Below are 13,131 nucleotides of genomic sequence, written 5' to 3' on the forward strand. Positions count from 1 at the left end.
ATGGTTTTTCAAAGATAATTGCTAATGGCTCAGATATGTCCTCAGTCAGTTCCTTGAATATTCTAGGATGCATTTCATCAGACCCTGGTGACTTGAAGATATCTAACTTGTCTAAGTAATTTTTGACTTATTCTTTCAGTATTTTAGACTCTGACCCTACCTCATTTTCACTGGCATTCACTATGTTAGACATCCAGTCACCACTAATCTTCTTGCTGGAAACCGAAGCAAAGAAGTCATTAAGTACCTGTCATTTCCACACTTTCTTTTATTGTTCCCCCCCACCACCACTGAGTAATGCTCCTACCCAGTCCTTGATCTTCCTCTTGTTCTAATGTATTTTAGAATGTTTTCTTGTTACCCTTTATGTCTCTAGCTAGTTTGATCTTATTTTGTGCCTTGGCCTTTCTAACTTTGTCCCTACATACTTACATTATTTGTTTATATTCATCTTTTATAATTTGACCTAATATTCACTTTTTGTAGGACTCTCTTTTGATTTTTAGGTCATTGAAGAATTCCTGGTTAAGCCAGGGTGGTTTCTTGCCATACTTCCAATCTTTCCTACATAGTGGGATAGTTTGCTCTTGTGCCCTTAATAATGTCTCTGAAAAACTGCCAACTGTCTTCAATTGTTTTTCCCCTTAGACTTGCTTCCAAGGGGATCTTACCTACCAACTCCATGAGTTTGCTAAAGTCTGCCTTCTTGAAATCCATTGTCTTTGTTTTGCTGTTCTCCCTCCTACCATTCCTTAGAACCATGAACTCCACCATTTCATTATCACTTCCACCCAAGCTGCCTTCCACTTTCAAATTCAAAACCAGTTCCTCCCTATTTGTCAAAATCAAATCTAGAACAGCCTCTCCCCTAGTATCTTTCTCCACCTTCTAAATTAAAAAAAAAATTGTGTCCAATACATTTCAAGAAGAAAAACCCTATAGGAACATAGGAACACAGGAAGCTCTGTGTGTTTACTAAAAGGCTAACACCCTGGAAGTGGATTAGATTCAGAGTGTTTGTACATTTTCAACTAATAATTACTTAGGAGGGAGGGATGGAATTGGGCAGTAGAAGGGGATTTTGGCATCGGAGTTCAGAAGGAAGGAGGGAGTCAGGCAGCATGAGGAGCCGTTGCTTAGCAGGAGGAGTGCATAAGTGGGTAGAGTGGAGAGAAATAGCGAGACAGCAGAGTGGAGTAAATTGGGGAACTGAAGCAATCTCAGATGGATAGAGGGCTCTAAATGGAGGAACTCATTAGTGTTTAAATGATCCCAATCACCTCACTGAGGTGAATACAAAACTCATCCAGAACTATGGAGAGCCCTCAAGAACTCCATCTCCTCACAGTATCCTTCTGCATCCAGCAGATTTTGCTACAGATCCTATCCTGACAATCTGCCCTTCCCCTAAAAAAAGGCTAAAAAGGGAAATTCAATGACAACAACAGTAACAGATATTGTGGTAGTGGGAGAGGGAGTTTGGAGATGAAACAGTTGTAGGTAACCAGGCCATCGGGAGTGGGATTTGGTGGCAGGATGTCCGCTCATTTAAGTAAAGTCAAGTGTGTTTATGCCAATGCTTGATGCTCCAAATACGTACCCAGGAACTGAATTCAATTTTATTCTGTCAGATTGTGGGGGCCATTTTTAATATTTGGTATATGTTTCTACTCACCTTGATATGCCCATCAGGACCATGAATTGAGTGTAAATTTAAAGGAAATCTCATTGTTTCAGGCTTTTATTTTCACCCCTTTGCCAGGTGAACAATCTGGCCCTATATATACTTGTGAAACATGAGACCTTAATGGCTCCAGGGATCCTGGAGCTTAGGACTATTGCAGTTTGTTCACATGCAGACTATATAATGTCAGGCTAGCCCTGCAAATGGAGAGTTAGATATTAATTGATTTATCTGGTTTTATATCTATGTGGAGAGGAGTCAGAGGGCTGATTGTATGAAAATATGCTGGAACAGTAGGGCACACAGTGACCAGCAGAGAGGAAGACCTGAAACTCTATTTTAACTTTAATTAACTGTAGTCTTTGATTGATTTAGGGTGCAAATTTCACCAGTCACAAATAACAGGTTCTTTACTCAGGCAGCTACATAAGAATTTTTATTAAAAAATAGATTAGTGGGCACATATTAAGTCTTGATGAGTTTTATTTAGTTGAAATAGAAAAAATATAATAAAGCAAGATAAATATGACAAAATGTCTCTCTGCATTGTGCATAATCACAACCTTATGGATATTCTTAGAAGTGAAGATGGAAAGAAAATAAATGGAGAACACCATAAATGTGTTTAACAGTACTAAGGTTTTCACCATTCTGTCATCTTGATGTCCCAACTAAAGGTTAATCAAACACCTTATTTTATACCCCTTTTTCTGCAGCACCCATACATGTCTGGGGGCCATATTTAGATTTTTTCCCCAACCTTTAGTCCAAGTATTGCTATCCAGGAAACCATAATTGGGGTTCAGATTGTTGACATGAGCTATGTGCATTAATATCTTTCCCAATATTTCTATTGAGTCTACTCAGATAACCTTATGATTAACATAATACAAATTCTCATCAAATCCATTATTTCATACTTCTGCAGCATATTTGTTTATCACAATTTATATATTGCAAAAGCTCCTACAAATCTTATAACCATAGGCCAAATACTTATGCTATTTGCCAGGCCTTCCTTGGCCTCATGCTAACCACTATACCTTACTAGGCATTCATTAAGCTTATTGCAAAGCCTACTTTATTACGTGTTCCCCTGCTTGCATAATAGTGATTCTTAAGCAGCTTAATTTATTCTAACATATAGTTACTGGTTACTCTTAGGTTTTGACCTCCAAAAAAGCAGGTCAGAGTCCAAAGGTCAACACAATGTTCTGTAGCACTTACTATACAAAGTGCTTAAGATGCATTAATTAATTGAACTTCAGAATAGCTTTGTAAAATACTTCCATAGGGAAGCATTCTTATGTTCATTTTACAAATGAGAAAACTGAGGCAGAGAAGTCAGTATTTGCGCGAGGCCACAGGATGAGTCAATGGCAGAGACAGGCTCTGAGCAGATGATGGCCTGTTTTCCATTCTCATACTCTGTTCATAATGTCAGTGCATATTTGACTAATAAAGGGAAGTACCCCTGAGGTGGCCAGTTCTCAAGAGCTGCAAAATATTAAAGTTTGACTGTCAGCTTGACAATTATAATATAAAACAACTGTTTAGGATAATTAATTAGTGATTCAGTGTAATAGACCTGTCAGTGGTGTGGAAGGTGGAAGCTTTAAAGTTCAAATGGATAAATGTCTGTTTGAATATAGTTTTTATATTCTTTAACGTTCATACTGTGATTGAGGAAGCTTTGTATTGTGGGATATCCAGTTTGCCTAATGCCTTCTTTTGTTAATGGTGTGTGATGCTCTGTACCTCGGGGAACACCCTACACACCCATGTTCATCCTTATAATATGGTTATGTGGTATCCAATGCCAAGTTTGTCATGTCGGGTGTCTTCGGAAGGCTCATGGTGCACTGAGCTTTGTTGTTATAGTAATGTTATAGTAATGATATAGGTTGTAATTTTATGTATATACTTATGAGGCTAAAAATGTGTCCTCATGGCTTAAAACAAGCCCAGGCAAAACTCTCCAAGAGCAGAGGAGCAGTTTACACCTCATCAGGGCATGTAGGGGACAAACTCAGCCCAGCCTCACAGGAACAAAGGACACTGGCCTAGGCAGCAACAAAGGATCTGTTGGACTCTCCATTGAGTCACTGCCTTCCATTGGTCAGTTTGGGACTATGATGAGGTAATGCTCACCTGACTCTGACAGGGGTAGGGGAGCCAAGAGGGAAGAAAGAACATGATAAAAGGGAGAGATATTTGCCATGCTCTTCCTCTCCCTTCCACCTCCATCTACAGTGACCAAAGCGCTGATCAAAGGGGAGAGCCTGGCTGAAAGGCAACCAGCCAGCCTGTGGTGAGAAGCACCTAAGTTTGTAAGGACACTGAAAGTGCTAAGATCAGCTTAGAATGCTTTTTGCTTTTATTTCATTTGACCAAATCTGACTTGTTGTGCTTTGACTTATAATCACTTAAAATCTATCTTTTGTAGTAAATAAATTTGTTTATTCTACCTGAAGCAATGCGTTTGGTCTGAAGGGTGTCAGAGACTCCCCTTGGGATAAGAAGTCTGGTACATATCAATTTATTTGTTAAATTGACAAACTCATATAAACTTTCAGCATCCAGTGGGCATAACTGGACACTGCAAGACGGAGATTCCTAGGACTTTGTCTGGGATCGGAGTTATTGGCTAGTGTCATTTGGTTGCACAATCGAAGCATCTTACATACCAGAGGCTGTGCGAGAAAACAACCCAGGAGTGGGGGTTGTCACAGCAAAGCAGAGTAAGGCTGTCTCCCAGAGTGGAGGATTGGAGTGACATAGCAGATCACTGATCTAGATAACACCAGGGGAATGTCACATGGTGCTCTTAACCTTCATTGTGTACAATAAAATAGCATCAACACTCTATTGTTCTTATTGGACCTGGTTATACACAGTGATCAGCACTTCCTGCATAGGAGTTGAAGGCATTCAACACCTTTCTTATACCATTCAAGAAATATTAACAATTGATAAAATTCTTCAAGACAAAAAATCCAGGTAATCAGAAATGTTTTGACAAGAAAGTTATTCAGAGAGACAAGAAAAGCTCAGAGTGGAGGCATATTGGAAGGGCAGTGTAATCAGGTGGCCACCTCCAGAGCAATCCCTGGTGGCATGGGATGGTGTCACAGGCTGGCGGGCCCTTTAAGACAAACTGGACTCAGCCTTGCCTGTCACCTAGCAGCTATCCTCCAGCCTTGCTGGTGATCTAGCAAATTAGGGATCATCAGTGATCCCAGCTGAATGCAATGGAGATTTAATTATAATGACTGACCCCAGCTGTGGGTATCAGACAGCAGACTACTTAAACAGAGCTGTGGCTGCAGTCAAGTGGGAGAGATTCAGAAGAGAAGGGAAGTTTTCTTTCAGGGGGCTGAGGGTGGGCTTGGTGAAGTCAGGCAGGAAGACACCCACACCCCGCAGGTCAGGTTCCTGTGTAGAAGCCCCTGAGAATGAGTCAGTAAGGAGCAGGAAGTTCCTGGAGGTAAACTGCTAAAGCCTCTGGGGAAGGCAGGCAATGGGGGAATCCTGATGGGGAAGAAGCAGCACTGGAAGAACTCTGAAGGTCCTAGGAGTCCTGGGTAAAGCAGCCCAACTAGTCCAAGAGGGGAAGAATAATTATTAGTTTAGATGTTTATTTGCACTTACAGCTGGACCTGTTGTTACATCAGAAGGAGATTTAAGTGACTTTAAGTGAGCTGGCCAGAGGGCTAGGCCCTTGCAGATCCAAGGAAGTGGCAATCAGAGAGTGCAATGCTGGGACCTGGTGCCACGGGGTGCTATGGTGGCAATAGCAACTGTCTACTGGTTGGTCTACAGTACCATGCCTCCATTTCCCCTTCTCAGTCTGCTTTGGCAGCTGAAGTGACTTGCTGCAGTAGTTGGCCCCTGACTAAGTCCTTTGTAAAAGTCTACCCCTTCTGGGGAAACAGAGTTCCTTAGTCCAAGTGCAAAATACGAAGTCCTTGCCCTTCTTTCCAAGCGGTTGATCTGTTCTTCTCTAATTCTTCTGCCCACCCTCTGGGCTCAGCTTTCAGCCTTTCTCAGGCTCTTTTCCATTGCTCCTATCATCTCCGCCTGGGCTCTTCTGGGTTGCTTCCTGCTCTTTCCCAAAAACGCACTCTTAGGACTTCCTACCTGGAGTCTTCTGCAGGCCTCTGCCTGTCCTGTGCTCACCTTCTTCTCCTTGTAGCCATCTGCCAATTGGTTGGATAAAAATGGATGTTTTGTTTGAGATAAAAAATCATTTTATTTAAATTAGATTTTTGATTTAACTTGGATTTTATTTAATTCAAATTAAATACAGGGTTTTTTTTAAAACTATAATTACATTTGAAATTGACAACCTATATTAAGGCCTAAACTACTTATAATCTATTAAAATAATTTAAATTATTAAATAAAAAAATCAAGCAATATATGTTTGCTGCCAAAGTTTAAAAGAAAATCATGCCACTGAGCTACTAGAAGTCAGTGGCTAAGCACCTGGAGCCAGAGTTTACTGCAGTGCTAAACTCGCTTTTGATAGCAATAGCCTCTTCTGCAGATGTCAAAGGAATATTTCCTTCATTTCACTTTATTCAACCAGTTCAGTTCAATGACTACTTTATTCAAAGTTAAAAAAACATTTGGGAATTGAAATGTATGACTAAAAACTAGGTTGGAGAGGATGAGATCTATTAGTTCTAAAATCTTGACTGACACAATAAACAGAAACAACTAGTTAATTCACTAACTGGAGATAATACTTCAGTTAATTTTAAGTGCAAAACATGTTTTGATAAACTATTTTTTATGTATCCAGAACATTTAAGGTAATTTTATTTAATAAAAAAAGAAACAACAACAACAAAAAAAACATAAAACCCAGCATTGCCTTTTTTGTGCACTTTTAATTGAATTTGAGTTTCCATTCAAAAAGAGCTTGACACAAATCATGGGTAAAAAATGAATGAGCTGGTAAGCTATATAAGTTCTTAAATAAATGTGCATAGATATACTGTATCATCCTGGAGAACAAAAAGAAGTACCAAATGAAAAGGCTATATTTAGTTGCAAATCAACATGTTTTAATCATTGACCACCAATGAAAATCAACTTTTCTTTAGGAAAACAACTAAAAAGTACAAATGAAAAACACAATTCAAGTTAATTATTTTAACCAATCCTGCTTGCTTATTTTAATCATGATAAAAATTAGTGATTTAAATTGCTTTGATTTAAATCAGTCCACTCTGTGTGCCACCACCACCCTTTCTTCCTTGACTCTGGGATAGATAAAGTAAAGGCCTGATTGGGTCACATGGGGAGGAGAGTTGGTTGAATCACAAGTGGGGCTGAGAAGACCAATCACCCTTTAAAGGGCCAACCTCCCTGTGACAAGCAACATAAGGAAGCTTGTGTTGTTATTATGAGGTATTGTTAATAAGTGTCCAGTGTTGTATTCTAGCACCTTTGAACAGCACTAGAAGTTACTTTTAATAGTTTTTATTTAGTGAAAGAAAAGAAATCTGAATTGATCCTTGCTTCTGTATTATTATTGGTCAATTAGTGTAAAAACCTTTCAGAGAACATTCTACTGAATTCTAAATAAAATGTGGCTAGACCATGTCCATATTCGCTTTCATCTTTTTCCATGAACATTTGTATGAACAAAGTTTTGTTTGCTTGAATCTTTGGGGATGATGCTATTATTACATGAATCCACTTGTTTGCACATGAATATGCCTATTTGTTCCTGAATTTTTTTGGTGATGGTAGATTGGCACTGAGGCTAGTAATCAAATTAGTCACAGATGCGACTACGCCCTTCACAAACTGTTGTGTACACATATGCACAAACACAGTTACTGTGCGTGAATGTAACGAGAGAAAACTGACTGTGAAGTCTGTTGCAAATAGTTACCAGGAATATATTATTTCCAGTGGGTTATATTATATCTTTAGTCTGAGGCCCACTTATATAAAACATACTGATCTCACTTGTGGAACACAGGAAAGTAAGAGGTCTAGAATGTCCTAATTGCCTAGGCTTATTATTTCCTGCTACCTGTCTCCCTGAGAGAATTTTGTACTAAGGGTATGTCTACACTACGGAATTAGGTCAAATTTATAAAAGCTGATTTTTTAGGAAGCAATTTTATACAGTCGATTGTGTGTGTCCCCACTAAGTGCATTAAGTCAGTGGAGTGCGTCCACTATACTGTGGCTAGCGTCAACTTTCGGAGAGTTGCACTGTGGGTAGCTATCCCACAGTTCCTGCAGACTCTGCTGCCCATTGGAATTCTGGGTTAAGCTCCCAATGCCTGATGGGGCAAAAACATTGTCGCAGGTGGTTTTGGGTACGTCATCAGTCACCCCTCCTTCCGTGAAACCAATGGCAGACAATCATTTCGTGCCTTTTTTCCGTGCAGACGCCATACTGCTTTCAGCAGACCATGCAGTAGGACTGCTAACTGTTGTCATTGAACCATCGCTTCCACTGCAACTCTGGTCTCCTGCTCTCCTGGTGCCATGAGTCCACCTCACAGGTCCTCTATATGACCGTCGTCATCCACCGCTTCCGCTGCAACTCTGCTCTCCTGCTCTTGTCTCACCATACCACGGCAAGCGTGCAGCACGCTCAGCTCAGTTCACTGACACCGCCGCTGTTGTGTCCTGGTGCGGCTGGCAGCAGATGGTGCAGTAGGTCTGCAAAACTGGTCATCCAACCACCATTTCCACTGCAACTCTGCTCTCCTGCTCTTGTCTCAATAACGAATTTCTCCATGTTGGCTGTCATGGGTTCCTGCTTCTGCTGCAACTCTGCTCTCCTGCTCTCATGAATCCACCTTGCAGGTCCCCTCGTCGTTCTCTATAAATATCTATTCTTGTGGCATCCATCATCAGCCACTGCTTCCTCTGCAACTCTGCTCTCCTGCAGATGCCATACCATGGCCAGCATGGAGCCCCCTCAGATTACCGCGGCAGTTATGAGCATTGTGAACACCTCACGCATTATCCTCCAGTATGTTCAGAATCAGAACCTGCAAATACAGGCAAGGAGGTGACAGCAGTACGGTGACGAGAGTGATGAGGACATGGACACAGACTTCACTCAAAGTACGGGCCCCAGCAATTTGGACATCCCAATGGCAATGGAGCAGGCTCATGCCATGGAACGCCGATTCTGGGCCTGGGAAACAAGCACTGACTGGTGGGACTGCATAGGGTTGCAGGTCTGGGATGATTCCCAGAGGCTGCGAAACTTTTGCATGCTTAAGGGCACTTTCATGGAACTTTGACCTAAACTTGTAGCGTAGACCAGTGGTTCTCAAAGCCGGTCCGCTGCTTGTTCAGGGAAAGCCCCTGGTGGGCTGGACCAGTTTGTTTACCTGACGCATCTGCAGGTTCAGCCAATCGCGGCTCCCACGGGCTGCGGTTCACTGCTCCAGGCCAATGGGGGCTGTGGCAAGGGTGGCCAGCACGTCCCTTGGCCTGCGCAGCTTCCCACAGCCCCCATTGGCCTGGAGCGATGAACCGCGGCCCGTGGGAGCCACGATTGGCTGAACCTGCGGATGCGTCAGGTAAACAAACTGGTCCAGCCCACCAGGGGCTTTCCCTGAACAAGCAGTGGACCGGCTTTGAGAACCACTGGTCTACACTACAAGTTTAGGTCAAATTTAGCAGCGTTAGATCGATTTAACCCTGCACCCGTCTACACAACGAAGCCATTTTTGTCGACTTAAAGGGCTCTTAAAATCGATTTCTGTATTCCTCCCCGATGAGGGGATTAGCACTGAAATCGACATCGCCAGGTTTAATTTGGGATAGTGTGGATACAATTCGATGGTATTGGCCTCCAGGAGCTATCTCAGAGTGCTCCATTGTGACCGCTCTGGACAGCACTCTCAACTCAGATGCACTAGCCAGGTAGACAGGAAAAGCCTCTGGGACTTTTGAATTTCATTTCCTGTTTGGCCAGCGTGGCACAGGTGACCAGGAAGAGCTCATCAGCAGAGGTGACCATGGAGTCCCAGAATTGCAAAAGAGCTCCAGCATGGACCAAACAGGAGGTACTGGATCTGATCGCTGTATAGGGAGATTAATCTGTGCTATCAGAACTCTGTTCCAAAAGACGAAATGCCAAAATATTTGAAAAAATTTCCAAGGGCATGAAGGACAGAGGCTATAACAGGGACCTGCAGCAGTGCCACGTGAAAATTAAGGAGCTCAGGCAAGCCTACCGGAAAAACAAAGAGGCAAATGGCCGCTCCGGGTCAGAGCCCCAGACATGCCACTTCTATGATGAGCTGCATGCAATTCTAGAGGGTGCCTCTACTACTGCCCCTGTACATGGACTCCTGCAATGGGGGAGTCTCACGCAACAGGGATGAGGATTTAGGGGACGAGGAAGATGATGAGGAGAAGGAGTACGAAACCGTTCTCCCCGACAGCCAGGAACTATTTATCACCCTGGATCCAATACCCTTCTAAACCTCCTAAGGCAGGCTCCCTCACTTGAAGGCAGAGAAGGCACCTCTGGGGAGTGTACCTTTGTAAATATAATACATGGTTTAAAAGCAAGTGTGTTTAATGATTAATTTGCCCTGAAGACTTGGGATGCATTTGCGGCCAGTACAGCTACTGGAAAAGTCTGTTAACGTGTCTGGGGATGGAGCAGAAATCCTCCAGGGACATCCCAATGAAGCTCTCCTGGAGGTACTCCCAAAGCCTTTGCAAAAGGTTTCTGGGGAGGGCAGCCTTATTCCGTCCTCCATAGTAGAATGCTTTACCATGCCAGCCAGTAACACGGAGTCTGGAATCATTGCATATCAAAGCATGGCAGCGTATGGTCCCAGTGTTTGCTGGCATTCAAGCAACATCCGTTCTTTATCTCTCTGTGTTAGCCTCAGGAGAGTGATATAATTCATGGTCACCTGGTTGAAATAGGGGAATTTTATTAAGGAGACATTCAGAGGTGGCCTTTTGTGCTAGGCTGTTTGCCTGTGGCTGAAAAGAAATCATCCCCGCTGTTAGCCACGTGGTAGCGAGAGGAGTGAAGCAATCATCCCGGAGAGTTGGGTGTGGGTGGGGGTTTAGTTGGGTTTGTGTTGCACATTAACCCAAAAACCACAGACCCTCCTTTTAAATGGCCAACCCAACAGGTGCTTGATATGGGAAATGAGGGCGCTGCTGTTTGAAACCATTCCCACATGTTATGAAGGTTAAAGAAGCCAAAAGACTGTGGCTTACCATGGCTGCCTGCAAGCCGAATTCTGTTGCCCGGCCCTGCATGTGTGATCTCGCACACCAAACCGGAAGGCCCTCAATATAAGAGGCAAAATGCAACCTTGTGCCGAAACCACATGTACTATGTAATGTTAACGGCTTGGTTCACCATGAAAGAGTCTACCCATTGTTCTCCAAAACGTGTCTTTTTAAATACTACTCTCCCTTTTTTCCTCCCACAGCTGCAATGTTTCAACACTCCCCCCATCACCTCCGTCCCAGAGACTAGCGCAAATAAGAAGGTGAAAAAAATGCACTCGTGATGAACTGTTCTCTGAGCTCAAGCAGTTCTCCCGCACTGAAAGAGCTCAGCAAAATGTGTGGAGGAAAGCAATGTCAGAGTCCAGGAAAGCACAAAATGAATGCGAGGACAGGAGGGACGCTTGACAGGAAAGGGGCGGGAGCAAGAGGAGAGGTGGCAGCAGCGTGATGAGAGGAAGCAGGATGCAATGCTGAAGCTACTGCAGGGTCAAACTGATATGCTCTGGCATATGGTTGAGCTGCAGGAAAGGCAGCAGGAGCACAGACCACCGCTGAAGCCCCTGTGTAACCACATAGCCTCCTCACCCAAATGCCCAAGAACACGGGTGGGGTGTGCCTCCGGGCACCCAACCACTCTACCCCAGAAGACTGCCCAAGCAACAGAAGGCAGGCATTCAATAAGTTTTGAAGTGAGTGTGGCCTTGTCCTTCCCTCCTCCCCTCTTCCACCACCCCACCCATTGCTTCCCTCCTCCCCCACCCTTCCCGGGCTACCTTGGCAGTTATCCCCCTATTTGTGTGACGAATTAATAAAGAATGCCTGAATTTGAAACAACAATGACTTTATTGCCTCTGCAAGCAGTGATCGAAGGGGGGAGGTCGGTTGGCTTACAGGGAAGTAGAGTGGACCAAGGGGGGTGGGTCTTCATCAAGGAGAAACAAACAGAACAGTCACACCAAAGCCTGGCCAGTCATTAAACTGGTTTTCAAAGCTTCTCTGTTGCGCAACATGCCCTTCTGTGCTCTTCTAATCACCCTGGTGTCTGGCTGTGTGTAATCAACAGCCAGGTGATTTGCCTCAACCTCCTACCCCACCATAAATATCTCCCTCTTACTCTCACATATATTGTGGAGCACACAGCAAACAGTAATAACAATGGAAGTATTGGTTTCGCTGAGGTCTAACTGAGTCAGTAAACTGCACCAGTGCACTTTTAAACATCCAAATGCACATTCTACCACCATTCTGCACTTGCTCAGCCTGTAGTTGAACAGCTCCTGACTACTGTCCAGGCTGCCTGTGTATAGCTTCATGACCCATGGCATTAAGGGGTAGGCTGGGTCCCCAAGGATAACTGTAGGCATTTCAACATCCCCAACAGTTATTTTCTGGTCTGGAAAGTAAGTCTCTTGCTTCAGCTGTTCAGACAGACCAGAGTTCCTGAAAATTCGAGCGTCATGTACCTTTCCCAGCCATGCCACGTTGCTGTTGGTGAAACATCTCTTGTGATCCACCAGTGCTTGCAGCACCATGGAAAAGTACCCCTTGCGGTTTATGTACTGGCTGCCCCGGTGTTCCAGGGCCAAGATAGGGATATGCGTTCCATCTATCGCTCCGCCACAGTTAGGGAACCCCAGCACATTAAAGCCATCCAGAATGGTCTGCACATTTCCCAGAGTCACTACCCTTGTTAGCAGCTGGTCAATGATTGCATTAGCTACTTGCAACACAGCAGCTCCCACAGTAGATTTGCCCGTTCCAAATTGATTCCCAACTGACCAGTAGCTATCTGGCATTGCAAGCTTCCACAGGGCTATCATCACTCGCTTGTGAACTGGGAGAGCTGCTCTCATCTTGGTATTCTTGTGCTTCAGGGCAGGGGAAAGCAAGTCACAAAGTTCCATGAAAGTGCCCTTAAGCATGCAAAAGTTTTGCAGCCACTGGGAATCATCCCAGTCCTGCAACCCTATGCAGTCCCACCAGTCAGTGCTTGTTTCCCAGACCCAGAATCGGCGTTCCATGGCATGAGCCTGCTCCATTGCCATTGGGATGTCCAAATTGCTGGGGCCCGTACTTTGAGTGAAGTCTGTGTCCATGTCCTCATCACTCTCGTCACCGTACTGCTGTCACCTCCTTGCCTGTATTTGCAGGTTCTGATTCTGAACATACTGGAGGATAATGCGTGAGGTGTT

Source organism: Caretta caretta, chromosome 1 (genome assembly GCF_965140235.1).
Source record: "Caretta caretta isolate rCarCar2 chromosome 1, rCarCar1.hap1, whole genome shotgun sequence".
NCBI lineage: Eukaryota > Metazoa > Chordata > Testudines > Cheloniidae > Caretta > Caretta caretta.